General features: G+C 42.0%; 1 long non-coding RNA gene across 1 annotated transcript in view; it reads left to right on the top strand.

The window, feature by feature from the left end:
• LOC125463629 (uncharacterized) overlaps positions 1 to 21,958 on the top strand; it is an 857,594-nt gene that overhangs the window by 179,646 nt on the left and 655,990 nt on the right. The window lies entirely within an intron of this gene.

Below are 21,958 nucleotides of genomic sequence, written 5' to 3'. Positions count from 1 at the left end.
ACCTTCCAATTGCTGGAGATTGTGGATTTGGAAAGTGCTGTTGAAGAAACCTTATTGAGTTAATGCAGCTCATCTTATAAATGATGCACACTACACAACTATGCATCAATGGTGGAGAGTATGAATATTTAAGGTGGCGGATGGAATGTTAATCAAGTGGGTTGATTTGTCCTAGATTATCAAGCTTTTTGAGTGTTGTTGGAGCTGCACTCATCCAGGCAAATTAGGGGCAGGGTGTTGCTGTTGCTATTGCATCATACTCCAGACCTGTGCCTTGTGGATGTTTGGACAAGTTTTGGGCAATTAAAAAGTGAATTAGTCTGGGCAGAATTTCCTGCCTTTAATCTGCTTTTACGTCCACTGTATTTAACTGACCCACTCAGTTCAGTTTCTGAAATATGCTGACCCCCAGGAGTTTGGTAGTGGAGAATTCAGTGATGGCAGTTTCATTGAATGCCATAGGGAGATGTTTAGATTTTCCTCTGTTAGAATGGTCATTGTTTGCTTTTGTGAGGAGCATATTATTTTCTTGTCAATTAGGAGCCCAAGCCTGGATGTTGTGGAGGTCTTGCTGCATTTACACTCAGACCGCATTCATATCTAGGGACTCAGAAATGATGCTGAACATTGTGAAATCATTAGCGAACTTCCCAGCTATCACCTTATGGTGGAGGGAAGATTAGTGGTGATGCAGCTGAAGATAGTTGGGCCAAGGACAATCCCTGAAGGAACTCCTGCAGTGTTTTGGAGCTGACACGATCGAGCACTAACAACCAAATGTGTTTTCTGCCAGGTATCGTAGAATCCCTACAGTATGGAAGCAGCCCATTCTGCCCTTCGAGTCCACACCAACCCTCCAAACAGCATGTGTCCAAGACCCAACCCCCTACCCTATCCCTGAAATCTTGCATTTTTTCATGGCTAATACAGCTAGCCTGCACATCCCTGGACACTCCAGAAAATTTAGCATGGCCAATCCACCTAACCTGCACAGCTTTGGACTGTGGGATGAAACCGGAGCATCCGGAGGAAACCCACGCGGACACGGGGAGAATGTGCAAACTCCACACAGACAGTTGCCCGAGGATAGAATCAAACCTGGATCCCTGGTGCTATGAGGCAGCAGTGCTAACCACTGAGCTCCATACCACCCAACCAGTGCAGAATTTGCCTCAAATTCCAACTGCTTCAATAGTTCAGAAACTGTGGTTTAGGAAGTAGTGTATTCAGTGTGCCAAATATAAGTGAACTACAATTTGAAGAATCATTCTGCAATTGTATATTTTCTAAATTTTTAAAACATTACACAATTTGATGCAAACAGCCCTCAGTATACCTCCAGCAATTGCTTGGTTATTGGCAGTTAGAGTAAAATGTACAGATTCAACCATTGTATTGATGTTGAACATTACATATAAAATGTGGTAGAGACTGGTTACATAAAGCAGATTATCTATTCAAATTAACGTGAAAATTTGGGGTATCATCCACACAATATTTATTATTATAGAACAGCCTGCTGTGTTGTACGTTCCAATTACAAATTCAATACATTTTTGCACCCAATGATATAATAGTCTAACTTCATTACAACCACAGTCACAGACATCCATTTTCTGAAAACAAATACTGGCAGTATTTATGTCGCTGCCTTTACTATAAGCAATCTCTGAGCAAAAATCATGCTACATGTAACAGCAGTACTATCACTGCATAGAATTATTGCCAAGAGCAAAATCTAAGCCTATCTGTAGAGCTCACATATGTTACTACAGAATTTCATAGATGGTTTCAAAATTCCAGTTTACATGCCCAACAGCATTTGAATAATCTGCAGTCACATAAATATAAAATGTGTGTGGCCTAGGGCAGTTTTGCAAGAAAAAATATTCAGTCATCAAATTGTATTGTCAATAAGGGTTCCTGCTTGAATCATGTAGTAGATGCTGGAAAGAAAATCTAAAACTGCAGTGGACCTTATGCCAAAAATCAACCTAATAACACGAATTTAAGTGTATTTCCTGAAAAACAGAACGTGTTCAGGACATATAATTATTTTCAATTGCATTTCTTTTAACCCTGAGCAGACCATTTCAAAATATACTTGTGACATGAATAGGTACAAAATGTTTAAATTTCACAGTCGACGACATGTACATGCTAAATATGTTCTTTTACTTCGACATGGAATGAGGTTGTTGTTGGCATTTATTGTCCATCTGGACTTGTCATTTAGCTACCTCCTTGAACTGCTGCAGTCTATTTAGTGCAGGTACACCCGCAATGCTTTTAGTGAAGGAATTCTGGGAATTCAACCCAGAAATAGCGAAGAACAGCAATGTATTTCCAAATCAGAATGGTGAGTGGCTTGGAAGAAAATTTTAATGCAGTGGTGCTCCCATGTGTTTGTTGCATTTGTTCTTCTAGATGGTCCCAGTGATGTGTTTGGAAGCTGCTATGTGAGGAGCCTTGGTGAATTTCTGCACTGTATCTTGTAAATGAAACAGACCAATACTATGAATGGGTAATGGAGGGGATTGATGCTTGTAGATGTGACGTCAATCAAGCAGGCTGCTTTGATGTGGATGGTGTGAAGGCTTTTCCCTGTTATTAGGCTTGCACTAAACCAGGCAAGGTGGAAGTACACCATTATACTCCTGACTTTTGCCCTGAAGTTTGAGGACAGACTTTGGGGAATCAAGTGGTAAGTAACTAACTATAGGATGTCTGGTCTGTAACCACAGTATATGAATGGCTAGTATAGTTGTTTCTGGTCAATTGTAATACCAGGATATTGACAGTGGATGATTCAGTGATGGTAATACCATCAAATGTTAAGTGGTGTTGGTTAGACTCTCTCTAGTAGGAGATGGTCATTGCTTGTCAGTTGTGTGGTGCAAATGTTGCTTGCCACTTTTTAGCCCACTTCTGGATATTGACCAGGTTTTTGCTGCATTTGGATGTAGACTGCTTCAGTATCTGAGGAGTTGAGAATGGTGCTGGACATTGTGAAATTATCAATGAACATCCCCACTTCTCAATTCATTGATGAAGCAGGAGAAGATGGTTGGGCCTTGGACACAACCCTGAGTAATTTTTTCAGAGCAATACAGGAGCTGAGATAATTGACCACCAACAATCAATCATTATTTATACCAAGTATTAATCTAACCAGCACAGAATTCTCTACTTGATTCTCATGGACTCTAATTTTGCTAGAACTCTGCTGCTACATTCAATCAAATGAAACCTTGATGTCAAAGGCAGTCACTCTCATCTGACCTCTTTTGCCCTTGTTTGAATCAAAGTCGTAACGAAAGGTCAAGAGCTGAGTGATACTGGCAGAGCCCCAACTGAGTGTCTGTCTGCAGGTTATTGCTAAGCATGTGCTACAATGTGATACCGTTGATGTCACTTCCAACAACTTACTCACGATCAAAAGTAGACAGATGGGGCAGTAAATGACTACATTGCATTTGTCCTGTTTTCTGCAAAAAGGACATACCTGGGGAATTTTCCGCAGTCAGGTAGATGCTGATATTGCAGCTGTACAAGAACAGCTTAGCAACAGATGCAGCAAGTCCTGGATCACAGCTCTTCAGGACTTTTGGTGGAATGTCAGGGCCCATAGCATTTGCACTATCCAGGGCCTTCGGCTGTTTCCTACTATCACAGGGAGTGAATTGAATTGGCTGAAGACAAGCACCTGTTTGATGTCTCCTTTCTCCACACATAGCTAGCTCTACTGTAAAATATTGTTGCTGACGAATGAACACCAATAGTTTATTGATTAGTACACCACTGTGACAGGAGAGACCTCTTACACTCAAAGGAACCAGTGAATTGACCCTATTCCACTTAATAACATGAGTCATCTCACTTAACCCTTAGAACGTAGAACATATAGAACAGTATAGCACAGTACAGGCCCTTCGGCCCATGACGTTGTGCCGAACTTTTACCCTAATCCTACGGTGTATCTAACCTCCACCCCTACCTTATACTTCCATCCGTATGTCTATCTAATAGTCGCTTAAATGCCCCTGATGAGGCCGACTCTACTACCCTCTCCAGCAATGCATTCCATGTCCTGACCACTCTCTGAGTGAAGAACCTACCTCTGATGTCTCCCCTCTATCTACCCCCACTCACTTTAAAACTATGCTCCCACGTAATATTTACCTCCACTCTGTCTATACCTCAGTTCATTTTGTATACCTCGATCAACTCACCTCTCATCCTTCGTTGTTCTGAAGAGAAAAGCCCTAGCTCTCTCACCCTTTCCTTGTAAAACCTTCCCTCCATTCCAGGCAACATCCAGCTAAATCACCTCTGCACCTTTTCCAACACTTCCACATCTTTCCTGTAATGACGCAACCAGAACTGGGCACAGTACTTCAGATGTAGCCGAACCAGGCTTTTGTATAGCTGGAGAATAACTTCAAGGCTCTTGAACTCAATCCCTCTATTAATGAAAGCTAACACACCATATGCCTTCTTAACAACTCTATCCACCTGGGTGGCAGCTTTCAGGGAACTGTGGACATGAAGCCCAAGGTCCCTCTGCTCCTCCACACTGCCAAGAATTTTTCCATTAATCTTGTATTCTGCTTTTAAGCTTGTCCTTCCAACATGAATCACCTCACATTTTTCAGGGGTAAACTCCAGATGCCACTTCTCAGCTCAGCTCTGCACCCTTTCAAAGCCCCTTTGCAGCCTGGAACAGCCCTCCGCACTATCTACAACTCGACCCACATTTGTATGGTCCACGAGCTCAGTAATCCACTTTTCCACTCCTACATGCAAATCATTTACAAAAAATCACAAATGGCAGAGGAGCCAGAACTGATCCTTGTGGTACACCACTCGTAACTGAGTACTGCATTGAGTATTTTCCATCCACTCCCACCCTTTGTCTTCTAAGGGTCAGCCAATTCTGAATCCAATCTGCCACATTCTCCCCTGTTCCATGCCTCCTTACGTTCTGCATGAACCTGCCATGGGGAACCTTATCAAACGCCTTATTTAAATCCATGTATACCACATCCACTGCTCCACATTCATCCATGTGTCTGGTCACCTCTTCAAAGAATTCAATAAGGTTTGTGAGGCATGATCTACCCCTCACAAATCCATGCTGACTATCACGAATCAAACTGTGCCTGTCCAAGTGATCATAAATCCTATTGCTCGGAGCCCTTCCCAATAATTTGCCCACCACTGACGTAAGACAAACAGGCCTGTAATTTCCAGGGTTATCTATTCCCTTTTTTGAACAAGAGAGTGATGTTTGCCTCTCTCCAATCTTTTGGCACTATACCCGTGGACAGTGAGGATGAAAAGATCATCGCGAAAGGCCCTGCGATCTCTTCCCTCTCTTCCCATAGAATCCTGGATAAATCCCATCAGGCCTGGCAACTAATCTATTTTCAAGCTCCTCAAAATTCCTAGTACATCTTCCTTACTAACATCCATCTCTTCCTTGAGCCCATCACATTTCTGTTTATTTTGGAAGATTCTTCCAGACAAGAGCTATTCCCAAAACAAAGCAAAACTTTTACAATTATTGACAACAGCAGATGCCGACCGCCTGAAACAGCGTAAGGACAGCAGAAAATGATTCTGTTGAAGATTTGCATTTCTGAACTGTTTTGTTAAAATGGCACTGCAAACTTACAAATGTTATTTGGGTTCCAGCTGCTGGAAACAGTGTGAATTTCAAACACAAATACTATTGAAATTAAAATGGTGGTTATTGTGGTATCGTTGATTTCAGTCTGAGTGGAGAAGTCTTGCAAACAGTGTAACTAAAGATCGTAAAAGTAGCATATGATACATTAGATCTTCAGGCAGTACACAATGTCATATTAAAAAAATCCCGTGAAACAAATTATTGTTTGGGTCAATAAAGAACTAGCCCATTCAGGGAAATATAGATCAAGAAAGATCATAAGAACATAGGAAGTAACTGGAACAGGATTAGACTATATGCCCACTGGGGTTCATTTATTCACTTAGTAAATTTATGGGTTGATCTTTGGACCCATTTCCACTTTCCTGTCCAGTCCTCATATTGCTCCATTTCCTTAATAACCAAAACTCTACTGAACTTTGCTTTAAAGTTTAAAGCCTTCGCTTCAAAAACTGAAGTCTGGACTTTTGTGGGGTCATTGAGACTCTGTGGAGTTTTATAAATAGCAGGCAGCCTTTTTACCCAGAAGCTCCACAGAATTTCCGACTGATGCTATTTTCACCCGGAGTTGGTCATGATTCTAGCACAAAAGAGACCTGAGCTCAGCACTGTCATATAATGCGGATCCCAGGAAGAATACGACTCTTTAAGTAGGAGATGAACTAACAAAATACAGCTTGTAACAAGGTTAGCAAAATGTGCTTTTTGGTTAGATGTAAGAAATATCATTAACAAAGATGGGGGATAAGGGTTGGTGAGGTACTCATTATGATGACTCATTGCAGTAACAACTTGCCTGACCCTGTTCATTATTGTTGCACTGACGCTGCAGGATTCACACAGGTAGGGATCAGAGAATTCAAAATGCAATCAATCACCCGCAGTGCTGACGCTTTGAGCAAATCCTATTATCCTTGGGGTTAGGAGGTGAATGGGTTGGGGGTCCAAGGAGAGCAGGACTATTTTACTCAAGTTAAATTTGGACCTGTCACCAATTTAGCAACAATAACCACAATATTGAAACAGGAAAAACAAAACTCAGGATATACAGAATAACAAGGTGTAAAGCTGGATGAACACAACATTATTTTTTCTCATTTGCTGATCAAAAATAGAAAAAAGATTTGCATTAATACAGTGCCTTTCACAAACTCAGACCTTGACATCCAATGAAGTACTTTGATGTATGTTGCTGCTGTAATGTAGAAAATTCAACAAAGCAAGAGTGTACAGAGTGAAGGGATAATAAGCAATGATTCCTCATTTTAATGATATTGATCAAGAGGAAATTACTTGCTAGCGCACCAGGAATTACTTACTAGCACACCCCTCTCCTCTTCAACATAATGCCACAGAAACTTATGCATACCACAATAGAACAGACAGACCTTTGTTTAACATCTCGTCTAAATGAAGGCATCTCTGACAGTGCAGCCCTTCTTCAGTGCCGCACGGGAGTGTCAGCTTAAATTTTATGCTCAGGTTTCTGGAGTGGGCCATGACTCATAGCTGTAAGTATGCACAGATCTCACAACACATTACGAATTGACATTATGTTGATTCTACCATGTTGTGAAGTGAAGGCAGGTGAACCATTGTTATTAAGTTCAAAAGTTGTCAATTAATTTAAAATAATCTAATTTGGGCTTGATCTTTGCTTCCATCTCCAGTTGTTACCTCACATATTCATTTTTTAAAAATCTCATATTGTGACAGAATTACTCGGCTGAGTTTTTGAATAAACTTTGATTGTAGGGTCAGATTCGGATAATACCCTAAACACCCTCTTTCAGTTTAAGCAACTCAGCATACAAAGATAAGACCACTTCCCACCCATTTCTAAGGCACTAGAATTGAATGGTTATGACTTGCCAGGGAAAATCAGACAGGCCACTTAGAACAGAGTCTTCTAATTTGGTCAGTGTTCAGACAAGAAGAGACTGCAAGTGAAATAGCTGAGGGGACCGAGAAGGTGGAAGGAGAGGAGCCTCAACCTTTGCAATTGTCCAATAGATTCAACGTACTAAAAGCCTGTAGGGAGAAAAGTAGGAGCTGTATGGTAAATAAGCCCACTGACTGTGGCCTCATGGGTCAGGAAGCTTTGTAAGAGGGTGGTGTTTATATGAATGCAATAGTTCGAGGAGATGGTATAGGCAGAAGGGTAGACAAAATTCTTTGCAGACAAGAGCAACAATTTAGAAATCCTGTGCGAGGGTTCGGTAATTTTACTCTCGGCGAGAGAAGAACTTGCAGTGGAGTGCAGAGCATCCATGCAACATAAGTAACAGCATTGATAAGATTAAGGAAAAGGTTCTTCTTGGAGGAGGTGAGCATCTATGGGCGAAGTTACAAAGCAAGTACTCAGAGGTAATAATATTACATGAAGCATGAGTAAGTTGGTGTAGAGTGAATGAGATTAGTGAATTAAATGTGTGATTCAATGATCAGTGTCATGATAGGTAACAATAGAGAAAGAGTTTTGATTCATAGGGCAGTGTCACTGTTATGGAAGAAAGTGGAAACTGTACCATTTGGACAATCTTCAGCTGACCTGTCTGGGTAAGCATTCTCGTGAATTGTGAAACGATTAGCAAGGGCTTTAACTAAATAGTGGGTGCAAAATTGAAGGTGAAAATATGACAAATTAATGAGAAAAGACAAGACAAAGAGCAAGGTAGGAATAGAGGAAATTATGTATGGAATGTGGCAAAAAGAGGCAGCATAGAAACTTTAAAGTGTGCCCAGAAGATAAGGCAAGAAATTATGAAAATAGTAAAAAGACAGGTCTAAAACGTTTGAGATAACAAAGGGTAGGGCTGGATGAACACAATAGGCCAAGCAGCATCAGAGGAGCAGGAAAGCTGACATTTCGGGTCTACAGCATCGGCAGTTCCTACTATCTCTAAAAGGCTTCTATCTGAATGTACAGAGTGTGCATTAAAAAAAAATCTCAGTTCTACTACAGTAAATATGTTTGATTTGATAGCCATTATAGAGACAGAGCTGCATGATGACAAAGGATATGATCTGAATAGCCATAGGCACATAACATTTCAGAAGACAGAAAGCTATGCAAAGTTGTTTGAGGCTGGGACAGAGTAAGATCTATTAATTAAGAATGACATTGGTCCAATGGCGAGATCATAATCCAATATCTCAGTTCTAAGGATAAAGATGTAGAATCAGTTTCAGTAGAGATATGAAATAGTGAACGTAGGAGATGAGATAACAAGGTGCAGAGTTGGATGAACACAGCAGGCCAAGCAGCATCAGAGGAGCAGGAAGGCTGACATTTTGGGACTAGACCCTTCTTCTAGGCCTGAAACATCAGCCTTCCTGCTCCTCTGTTGCTGCTTGGCCTGCTGTGTTCATCCAACTATGCACCTTGTTATCTCAAATTCTCCAGCATCTGCAGTTCCAGCTATCTCTGAAACAAAGTAGGAGGTGACTTGATAGCATTGTTTATAGGTCTCCTGAAGGTACCACACTCTGCACAGGGTCTAAGGGAAGAAATCATTGGCTTGTAAGAAAGGTACAGTGATAATCATTAAGCTCCAAATTCTCTTTTGATGATATAAATATGTTGTCTTTTACTCAAGGCTTCTGTGAAAAGAATGATTTGGTGTTTTGAATGTATTTTTAATGTTTGTTTTTATTCTGGATAAAGAAAATGGTCTTTAAGGTGCGGTAACAGTACTCTTAATTCAGTACTGTACTGTCTTTCCCACAAATGTTTGGAGGTCTGTAGACAACTCACACTACTGTTTTCTGTCCATTATTGCTTCTTCACTTCACCAGACTGATTCTGCATCTGGATTTCCTCTGCCAATATCCTTCCTTACTATTCTACTGATTTCATCACTCACTAACAAAGGCACTGCATCGCCTTCTTAAAGTCTGAATATCCCTTGGATGTTCAGTTCCCAGCCTTTGCCACGCCACAGCCATATCTCCATAATCACAATCACATCATACCTATTATAACTATTTACACTGTTCATATACCTTTTGCAAATAGTCTATGCATTCAGTTATAGCAACTTTAGATAGACACATATGCTACATGTTTTTGACATATTTACTTTTAGTACTACAGTCCTATATTCTGTTAGTCTTTGTTTTTTCTACCTTCCACTTTTACTTCCTATGTTTCTACCTTTTATTGCCATCATCATATCCCATATTCTTGTTCCCCATTTGGGGTGATAGGTATGGGCACCCAGGTAATTGCATTTAAGGAATCTCAGCCCCTGCAATGTCCATCAGTGACAAAGTTCTTAATAACGAGAATGGGGATGACAGGGAGGGTTAGTCAAGTGACCAGAGGTACATGGAGCCATTCAAGTGAGGAGAGGAAATACGAATGTAGTAGTGGTAGGGGGCAGTATGATTAGGGAGGTAGATATTGGTCTGGAGAGAGTGGATCCAGAAGACAATGTTGCCTGCCTAATGTAACAAAATGTGAGGCTGGATGAACACAGCAGGCCCAGTAGCATCTCAGGAGCACAAAAGCTGACGTTTCGGGCCTAGACCCTTCATTAGAGAGAGGGATGGGGTGAGGGTTCTGGAATAAATAGGGAGAGAGGGGGAGGCAGACCGAAGATGGAGAGAAAAGAAGATAGGTGAAGAGAGTATAGGTGGGGAGGTAGGGAGGGGATAGGTCAGTCCAGGGAAGACGGGCAGGTCAAGGACGTGGGATGAGGTTAGTAGGTAGATGGGGGTACGGCTTGGGGTGGGAGGAAGGGATGGGTGAGAGGAAGAACCGGTTAGGGAGGCAGAGACAGGTTGGACTGGTTTTGGGATGCAGTGGGTGGAGGAGAAGAGCTGGGCTGGTTGTGTGGTGCAGTGGGGGGAGGGGACGAACTGGGCTGGTTGAGGGATGCAGTTGGGGAAGGGGAGATTTTGAAACTGGTGAAGTCCACATTGATACCATTGGGCTGCAGGGTTCCCAGGCGGAATATGAGTTGCTGTTCCTGCAACCTTCGGGTGGCATCATTTTGGCACTGCAGGAGGCCCATGATGGACATGTCATCTAAAGAATGGGAGGGGGAGTGGAAATGGTTTGCGACTGGGAGGTGCAGTTGTTTATTGCGAACTGAGCGGAAGTGTTCTGCAAAGCGGTCTCCAAGCCTCCGCTTGGTTTCCCCAATGTAGAGGTAGCCACACCGGGTACAGTGGATGCAGTATACCACATTGGCAGATGTGCAGGTGAACCTCTGCTTAATGTGGAATGTCATGTTGGGGCCTGGGATAGGGGTGAGGGAGGAGGTGTGGGGGCAAGTGTAGCATTTCCTGCGGTTGCAGGGGAAGGTGCCGGGTGTGGTGGGGTTGGAGGGCAGTGTGGAGCGAACAAGGGAGTCACGGAGAGAGTGGTCTCTCCGGAAAGCAGACAGGGGTCGGGATGGAAAAATGTCTTGGGTGGTGGGGTCAGATTGTAGATGGCGGAAGTGTCGGAGGATGATGCGTTGTATCCGGAGGTTGGTGGGGTGGTGTGTGAGAATGAGGGGTATCCTCTTTGGGCGGTTGCGGGGGCGGGGTGTGAGATGGAGACTGAGAGGTCCAGGAAGGTGAGGAATGTGCTGGAGATGGCCCAGGTGAACTGAAGTTTGGGGTAGAAGGTGTTGGTGAAGTGGATGAACTGTTCGAGCTCCTCTGGGGAGCAAGAGGCGGCGCCGATACAGTCATCAATGAACCGGAGGAAGAGGAGGGGTTTGGGGCCTGTGTAGGTGTGGCAGAGGGACTGTTCCACGTAACCTACAAAGGCTATGCCTGCCTCTTTGTAGGTTATGTGGAACAGTCTCTCTTCCACACCTACACAGGCCCCAAACCCCACCTCTTCCTCCGGTACATTGATGACTGTATCGGCGCCGCCTCTTGCTCCCCAGAGGAGCTCGAACAGTTCATCCACTTCACCAACACCTTCTACCCCAAACTTCAGTTCACCTGGGCCATCTCCAGCACATCCCTCAGCTTCCTGGACCTCTCAGTCTCCATCTCAGGCAACCAGCTTGTAACTGATGTCCATTTCAAGCCCACCGACTCCCACAGCTACCTAGAACACACCTCCTCCCACCCACCCTCTTGCAAAAATTCCATCCCCTATTCCCAATTCCTCCGCCTCCGCCGCATCTGCTCCCACGATAAGACATTCCACTCCCGCACATCCCAGATGTCCAAGTTCTTCAAGGACCGCAACTTTCCCCCGACAGTGATCGAGAACGCCCTTGACCGCGTCTCCCGCATTTCCCGCAACACATCCCTCACGCCCCGCCCCCGCCACAACCGCCCAAAGAGGACCCCCCTCGTTCTCACACACCACCCCACCAACCTCCGGATACATCGCATCATCCTCTGACACTTCCGCCATCTACAATCCGACCCCACCACCCAAGACATTTTTCCATCCCCACCCCTGTCTGCTTTCCGGAGAGACCACTCTCTCCGTGACTCCCTTGTTCGCTCCACACTGCCCTCCAACCCCACCACACCCGGCACCTTCCCCTGCAACTGCAGGAAATGCTACACTTGCCCCCACACCTCCTCCCTCACCCCTATCCCAGGCCCCAACATGACATTCCACATTAAGCAGAGGTTCACCTGCACATCTGCCAATGTGGTATACTGCATCCACTGTACCCGGTGTGGCTACTTCTACATTGGGGAAACCAAGCGGAGGCTTGGAGACCGCTTTGCAGAACACCTCCGCCCAGTTCGCAACAAACAACTGCACCTCCCAGTCGCAAAACATTTCCACTCCCCCTCCCATTCTTTAGATGACATGTCCATCATGGGCCTCCTGCAGTGCCACAATGATGCCACCCGAAGGTTGCAGGAACAGCAACTCATATTCCGCCTGGGAACCCTGCAGCCTAATGGTATCAATGTGGACTTCACCAGTTTCAAAATCTCCCCTTCCCCAACTGCATCCCTCAACCAGCCCAGTTCGTCCCCTCCCCCCACTGCACCACACAACCAGCCCAGCTCTTCTCCTCCACCCACTGCATCCCAAAACCAGTCCAACCTGTCTCTGCCTCCCTAACCTGTTCTTCCTCTCACCCATCCCTTCCTCCCACCCCAAGCCGCACCCCCATCTATCTACTAACCTCATCCCACGTCCTTGACCTGTCCGTCTTCCCTGGACTGACCTATCCCCTCCCTACCTCCCCACCTATACTCTCTCCACCTATCTTCTTTACTCTCCATCTTCGGTCCGCCTCCCCCTCTCTCCCTATTTATTCCAGAACCCTCACCCCATCCCCCTCTCTGATGAAGGGTCTAGGCCCGAAACGTCAGCTTTTGTGCTCCTGAGATGCTGCTGGGCCTGCTGTGTTCATCCAGCCTCACATTTTATTATCTTGGATTCTCCAGCATCTGCAGTTCCCATTATCTCTGTTGCCTGCCTAATGCCAGGTTTAACGACATTGCCTTGGGGCTAGAGAGGTACTTAGACTGAGAGGGGAGAGATTGAATTGTTGCCATCCATACTGGCATGTATGACTTTGATCAGTCTAGAAAGGAGGTTCTGCTGAAAGATTTTCAACAGTTAGGAACTTAATTAGAAAGTCGAACCTCCAAAGTATTAATTTTGGGGTGATGACTTGAGCCACAAGCACACTGGCATTGGGTAAATAAAGCCAAAGATTAAATGTGTGGCTCAAAGATTGATGAGAGCAGGGTGAGTTTCAGTCCATGAGGTACTTAGGTCGAAAGGAACAAACAGAAACAGAAAATGCTAGAGAAATTCAGCAAGTCAGGCAGCATCTGTGGAGAGAAAACAGAGTTAATGTTTCAAGTCCAGTGACTTCTTCTGAACAGTTCTAATTGATGAGGAATCCAGGATGTTGGGGATCAGGCAGGAAAGTGAAATTTAGAGTTATTTGATCAGCCACAATTTCATTGACTGGCAGTATAGACTCAATAGACCATACGGACTTCATCTGATCCTATGTCTTATAGCCTTAGACATGTGGCAATGTATTTCATAACTTATCAATGCTTAATATGGAAAAATAATCTCCTTTCATTCTTTTGAGTATAAACTTTTTTGTCTATAATTTTATGAATTATCATCAACCAGTATAAAGAGTAACATCTGAAGAAGGAGCGAGGCTCCCAAAGCTCATGTTTTCAATAAACCTGTTGGACTATAACCTGGTCTCGTGTGACTTCTGACCTCATCCACCCCAGTCCAACAATGGCACCTCCACATAAAGAGTATTTCAGCATTGATTATTTCAAAGATATAATTTTGATAAAATTTTGAGACCCTTATGAGATTTCATTTTAACCTTCTTTATTCCGACATGAAAAGTTCCAATTTTCTTCACAACCATTAACTATCAATTTGGCATTATTCCAGGGAATCTCATGCAAAGTTCCATGCAAAACAGTAGATTTTTATGAACTCATGTTCCCAGGACACAGCTTCAGATCATATGTGCACACTTGGGAAAGTGGACACCCATAGCTATTTATGTTCCATGTTTGAAAGTACACTGCATGACGTGATTTATCACAGCCATGTGATCTCTGTTGGTATTTTCAATTCAGAAAGAGAAGCCATTAAAGCCTAAGCACAAGAACAATTAATACAAAGCCTCCAACATAGGTCTTTTATTCAAGTCACTTTCAGGTCGGTTCTTTTCAAATATAAATCTACAACTTTACCTGGTAGATTACTTCAAACAATTACATTCTTTTGAATAAAATATACTTTGAATTATCTATGTTAAATGTTTTGTATTATTTTATTTTGTTCTGTATATATTTTTTGCATTTCCCCATTTCAATCTTCTCTCATAGTTAAATCCTAACCCCTGATATTCCAAAGAATAACCCCACTTTGCCACATCTATGAAGAGATTAGAAATCCATGACAGGATCAAATGCAGAACTTCCTTCTATTTATATTGGCTATTGAATTTATTGCCTTATCTTGTTTTTTGGAAGACTGCAGACTAAGACTACTTCTGACTCAGGCTTCAATTACTAAAGGAATGCATGGAATGATAAGAAAATAAGTGAATAGGCACCATAACACAAAATATAACATTATCTGTCTTCTTGTCATTGGAGTTCATGGCCAGTTTAGCTCTTAATACAGTCTCAATCACATATATTAATTTCATATGGCTTTCAAAGGTGAACAGGGCACATAATTTGCACAGAATAAATTAAAGCACTATGTGCATATTCACTCCTTTCTCATTTCTATATGAGTGTATTTTTTTAGTAATACAGTACTATCCTCATGTAAAAAGCAATCAATCAGCCTGCTAATGTAGTTTCACAGAGTTTTAACAAGATTAAACCCATTTGGACTGACAGGCAGAGAGAAGAGTTCGGAAGATTCATTGCTGTAATGTAATGTTAAATGTGCTGGTAAGATTCTCCAAGTTGAGCCCTAGTGCTAAATGCCCACTTCCACTGACTGCATTACACTTGCTGTCTACCGTTCTTCTGTCCTGAATGCTTTCTGCTCGTGCTGGCCAGGCTAACTGCTCACGAATGATTTCATGCAACCTCATACAGTTTGTGTACAGAAACCTAAAGTTGACAGCTTTGGTACTCTGAAATCTTGAGGAAGCTGGAGCATCCATTCTGTATAGTCACTATTGCGAAGATCAGACCAGTGATACTTATTTACTTTCTGTCACCCGTCAATCTGAGGAGCTTGATTCACAACCACAGCACTGCCATGTGTAATGGTGTCAGGCTGCCTAATGAATTTAAAGACTGAAGATTGACTTGTTTTGTCTGTTTGAATTAGCATTATGCAACTTTACTTTTATTGCATTCAATTCTGACATTGAATCTTAATTTTATTCGTATATTATTTGAAAAGCTAAGAAAATTGAGAAAATAGTAATGACCCTTGAATTTGTCTTGAGTGGCCACTTGCTAGCCATTTTTGATGTTCTTCAAACAAAAATCAGGTGAGACATTGAGTTAATGGTGTTTCCTGCCCATCGTATTCAAGACTTGGTAGACTGAGCAGTTCCTGAACAGGACAATGCATGACCTAATTCCTAGGCCTTAAGCTATGTCAGCGGGTGTGAAAAAAGATAAGCCAAGGGCTTGGGACTTGCTTCTACTTTGCAGTGCCTGCATTCTCAAAATTAACTCTCAGACTTGTTATTAGCTTGGCAACAGTTTGAGATTGCTTCTCTGAGATAAGAACACTGCTACAAGCTAGAAAATCACCAGTATAATGAGTCAGTTATGATTTTAGCATCTGGATCTTCCATTTGCTACATTTACACAGCCACAGCAAGTAAATAAAATATCCCTGCTGGGAATTTTCTCTGATCACAACAGCAATTTTGAGAGAAGAAGTAAGAAATCCCAATTATTTTGCCACTTGTTTGAGGTGTCTTGTTCTCTTGTGCTAAAGTTGCTACTAACTGGGAGAAAGAACCCCAGGCAAATTGCTGTCAAACATGCCCCCAGGGTTTCAGTACCACAATATTTCAGAAGTGATTATTAAAATGTCAATATAACATTTCTCCTTAAATGTTGACATTAAAATCATCGACAATGTTTTTAAAATGTTGAAGCCTAAGACGTGAATTAACTCAAAGAACAAAATACACAACAAATTGCTGAACGATAAAGTGTGGGACTTTTCTGTTCCAAAGGAAGAAAACATTGACAGCAATAAAGGTTCACCTGACTGTATCTCTCGACTCCATGACATCCATTAACTCTTTTTTTGGCATCAAATCCTGGTTGAACCAAAACTAGCTCCTGATCAGCATCATACACCAGGGGCCATCCTGTTGTTTCCTTCATGTTCCAATCAAAACTGGTCATGAAAGTTCAAATGTTATTGTTGACAAAGCATCAATCTTCCTGTACTATGCTGCTGTCATACATGTTATCTCATCTTGCCTTTGATCAAAGGATCCCTCTCCCCGCCTCTCTATCAGAAGTGACAAGCTGCCTACACAGTTTCAAATGCTGTGCACATGCCATGTAGCATTGTCACCAGCAACTGGTTTCACCCCAGTGGCACTGACATAAGGCCCATCAAATGGCCTCAGATTTCAACTGGAAACCAAGTGGGAGGCCCAACCATGGGCCATTCCATTCAGAACTTAATTCTAGAATGCCACTAACCTATGTGACTGCATGCCTTACTCATCTCTAAGCCTGACACCAGTAGAATTCTGGCCCACACCTCTGCAACCTTATGTTCAACTCCTTAGCCTTCTTATATCATGGCTCATGTTTAAAAACATTTACTAAATTTATCTTATTGAGGTCTTATTGTTGAAGAGTGACTTAATTTTAAAGATATTGTTGTAAAACATGTAGAAGCTGATAACATTCAAAGATTTGAATTCCCAATTCTGCCAATCAAACAGATGTTCACCTGCACATCTGCTAATGTGGTATACTGTATTCACTGCTCCTGCTGTGGCTTCCTCTACATCGGGGAAACCAAGCGGAGGCTTGGGACCGCTTTGCGGAACACCTACACTGAGTTCACAACAGACAACTGTACCTCCCAGTCGCAAGACATTTCCAACTCCCTCTCCTACCCCTTGGACGACATGTCCATCCTGGGCCTCCTGCATTGCCACCCGAAAGCGTCTCATATTTCACTTTGGAACTCTGCAGCTCAAGGGTATCGGTGTGGACTTCACAAGCTTCAAACTCTCCCCTCCCCCGAACGCATCCCAAAACCAGCCCAGTTCATCCACGCCTCCCTAACCATTCATCTCACCTGAAGCCCCGCCCCCATTTCCTACCCACTAACCTTATCCCACCTCCTTGTCCTGTCTGTCTTCCCTGGACTGACATATCCCCTCCCTAACTCTCCACCTACATACACCTTTACTGGCTCCAACCCCGCCTCTTTGACCTGTCTGTCTCCTCTCCACCTCTCCTTTATCCATCTTCTATTTGCGTCACCCCCTCTCCCTATTTATTTCAGAATCCCCTTCCCCTCCCCCACTTCTGAAGAAGGGTCTTGACCTGAAACATCAGCCTTCCTGCTCTTCTGATGCTGCTCGGCCTGCTGTGTTCGTCCAGCTCAACACTGTGTTACCTCAGATTCTCCAGCATCTGCAGTTCCCACTGTATCAGGCACAAAATGTTGTTTGTGCCATTTTTCAAAGCAGGTGAGCATGTGAGTATAACCAGAAGATATCATGCAATTTGTTGTTGTGTTTATTCAGTCAGAGGTAAGATTAGCATTGGCAAATCTTAACTGCTCGCCACAAAGTCTGGCCTATTAGCTTTCTCACTCCCATAACTTAAAACCATCATGGTTTTAAAATTAATTATGTTTTTACAAACTCTTCATCTGTAATGTAAAGAAATCTTGCAATTCCCAGAGGATCACGTTTAACTTCTTTCCAAATATGCCCGCATGACTGAAACTCTTGGAATCTTTTAAATATGTGAGCAACTTACCTTGTTACTGACAGTGTTCTAATCACACACTTGTCAGGGATTGATTAACTTCATGGACTTTTTTATTTAAAAACAGTAAAACACCATGTAATTTTTTAAACAATCCGAGCAAACCAGCTGATTGCTTTCTGTCTGCAGTTTGCAAACACAAAGCAGCCTAATTTACCGATTTAGTTGCCACATCATATACACATGACACATGGAGTCCTTAAAGGTGAACACTCTTAAAGGTGCATGTACCACATTATCTACAGCCATATTTGGCAACTTGGACCTTCCTGAGCACAGCTCCAGGATTTGGGCGCAGCAATGATCAAGGAAAGGCAAATATTTCCACTTCAGGCGGAGCATGCATTTTTCAGGTAGCCGTGTTCCCATGTGCTCACTGCCTTTCCCTTCAAGTGCTAAAACTCACATTTTGGAAGTTACTGTTGATGATGGTATGGGGAGTTACAGTAATGCATAATGTGAATGGTGCAGAAATGTCGCACCGCTGGTAGAGTGAGCAAATGTCTCACGTGCTGATGGGGTGCAAATCAAGCGTGCTGCTGTAATAAATTAAAATAGAAGAGTCTGGAGAAACTTATTTGGTCTGGAGAGGGAAACAGACTTAACATATGAGTCTAAAGACGCTTGTCCAGAACATAATGAGCTGTCATTTTCTGGATGTTGGAGCATGTTGAATGTTATTAGAGCTACTTTCATGCTGCTAAATGGACAGTTTAGCATACTTGTGATTTGTTTCTTGTGGGTAGTAGAAAGCCTTTGTGGTAAACAGTGATTCATAGATGCAAACAAGCCAATTAAAAATGACATTACTAGCTGTCACCTTTCATAAACCAATTCGATATTTTAAGTTGGAATGACACAAAAGCAGGCAGTGTTGGACATATCGGGATATTGCAATTTGCATTTAATGGGATCAGCCACTCCCTTCAAGACTTTTAAACAATTTCATTGTTGAAATTATATCGCAAGAAGTTAAAGCATTGTGTGCATATATGGAGAATAACATTAGCTTTCAGGGAAGAGCGTTCCTGCAAATACAACTGTAATCCCTCATTGGTGACACTGCGGTATGACAGTTCTTCTGTGCAAAAGTCCCATAACTCAAGAATGTCACAGGTTTGAATTATGACATTATGGAAAACCTTGAATTCCTTTGGTGAGAAATGTTGTTTATTCTGTAGCGGCAGTTTTTTTTTCTCACTCGGCTTTTAAATTGAATATCCCTAAACCAGACAAACCTTCAAGTTCCTGAAACTAAATGCTTCTTTCGCCCAGAATTTAGAATGGCCGACCATAGCCTCAATCATGGAGGGGTGCTGCATTCGTCCATTGCGCTTTTGATTATGAAAGGAAACATTTAGGATTATCACTTTCACTGTATATTTAGTAATATCTACATGATATGTTAATGTGTAAATGCACAGCAAAGACAAGTTCAAGTTCAGCCATGATGTCCTAGCTGCTGGTACTGACCACCTTTGTTCATATGTGGAGAAAACCACTCGAGGCAAATACTGGTACTATCTTTGGAGCTATACTACAGGAAAGAGGCGATGTTCTCCGGAAAGGTAAGTTAAAAATGGCAGAAAAAAGAAAGTTCATAATAAGCGTTAAGTTTCAGTATAGCTACATTGAAAACAAAGTTAAAGAACAAAAAATATCCAGTCCCTCCAGCTGAAAGAGATTCTCATTTAATATGTTGACAACTGGAGGAATTTGAGTATTGATACTTTTCTTGTAAGTCACAAAAAATGATAAATGCTAACTTGAGGCAGGTACGCCTGCAATGAAATATCCTTTAGTGTTATCAAGAGGGTCATGTTTTGCCAGCTAGTAATGTGGAGTCATACAACCAATCTGCAGTCCATTGATTGGAGATTGAACAACGTTGGATTTTGGGCTTATGGGGCATCTAGAACTGGGAGGCATTTCTGGCATATTGGACCATTTGCTGAAAGAAGATAAATAACTTTTTTGTATTTGCATGATGTGTTGTCTTTTTCTTGCTCGACATGCTGTACCTAATTAAAAAGGCACAACAATTCACTTGTGAATTTCTCTTTACTGCCCAAGGCAACCATGGGGTATTTGGACTGATGGCATCTTCCTTATATCAAATAAATTTTTAAGATGTTCTTTCTTCATTAAAATACATTGTAACACAAATTGCCATGAGTTGGAGTACTAGAAACAGCACAGTATGTATTATCTAGCAGTACAAATAAAAACACAAAAGCTCATTTCTACTGGTAAGTGCTGTAAAATAAAGCCAACAGCAGTGTGGAAAGAAATGATAAATAGAACCCTTTTGTCTAATTTGTACAAGACGGCTGTGCATCAAACTGTCAAACATTTCTTTGTTGTTCATGAAGAAAGTTAATTGTCCTATTCACAATAAAATGTCAATATTTAGTGCAGTAAATCAAATGGCAGAGGTATGTAAGTAAAGTATAAAATTCTTAGATTATCACTAAATTCTTGAAGGAATTATATCAACAAATCCACATGGTAATGGCTCACGTAATATTGAAAAATACCAACCTTGTTGAGCCAAGACACTTTCAGGGTCATTTCAATTTCAGTATGATGTGTAGGTAACGAATATTGACTAAGAAAGGATTATTGAGATTTTAAAGAGCTAAAGGCATTGACCAAACAAAATCAAGACATTTTTTTGCTTTGTATGCCTTGAGAATTTATTTATTATCTACTGGAAGCATAGTATATTTGGTGTAGGTGCAAGTAGGCACATCAAGACTAGAATAGACCTTTAGCCCCTCAAGATTGATTTCTCATTCAATGAGATCATGGATTGACAATTTCCTAAATGCTTATAACTGCCTTTGTTCCATTTGCCTTTGGTTAACAAAAATCTATTAATCTTCAATTTAAAATTAACTATGATTATAGCATTAATTACACTTTAAAAAAGAGAGTTCTGAACTTACCCCAGCCCGTTGTCTAGAAGTCTTCCTTACTTTTACTCTTGAAACTTTAATTCTTTAGATGATGCCCCCCCTCATCAGAGAGAATGGTTTCTCTCTATCCAGCCTGTCTCGCCCCGTAATAACTTGACAACATCAAACAAATCAGCCCCTACATTAGTACATCGCAGAGAACATATCCCCACTTTGCCTACTTTTTCCATGTTATTTGGCCCTTGGAGACAAATTTTCATTCCAGGGTTGTAAACCCAACACCTGGAATATTTTTGGGTACTGACTCTGCGCCACATTAATAATGCAATTTTCAAGGTGCCAGTCATTAATTAGCCACAAAGTGAGGTTGACACCCAAATAGGCATAATGCACAGAGGATGAAGGTGCTCTACATGGAGGGGTAATCTCAAGGGTAAACAATCTCAAGTGAAAACAGCAGCAATGACTTATTTTGCCTTTGATTTTGGAAATGGATGAGTAAGGGTTAGCAGGGGGCCAGCGGTAATTTGGGCAGCCTTTCCTAGGTGACTGAAGCATCATTTTTCACTCATGCTTCCTTTGAGGTCCAGATTAAGGCTATGTAGGTGCACATGACTTGCATTTCGAAGAAACACAGCAATGTAACAGACCAAACAGATCTGGCTACAAGTGTTAATGAAGGTTAACAGTCTTAAATTTTCTCAGGAATACAACACACTTGCAGAACGAAGCCTCATAACTTGAGCAATTCTGAACCAACTGCGTAAGCAACTGAGTTTAAACATCCCCTTTTATACAAGTTTTTTACACTTCAGCTATAAGCATTAATGGCCTTCAGTTGTGTTTCTGACAGCTACATTCAAATATCTCCCAGATCCCTGACGTTTCTCGTTCTGGCCATTTGGAAACTGTCAACTGT

Source organism: Stegostoma tigrinum, chromosome 22 (genome assembly GCF_030684315.1).
Source record: "Stegostoma tigrinum isolate sSteTig4 chromosome 22, sSteTig4.hap1, whole genome shotgun sequence".
NCBI classification, from domain to species: Eukaryota; Metazoa; Chordata; class Chondrichthyes; order Orectolobiformes; family Stegostomatidae; genus Stegostoma; species Stegostoma tigrinum.
Note: the sequence above shows the minus strand (reverse complement) of the source record. Positions and strands in the feature narration are given on the sequence as shown.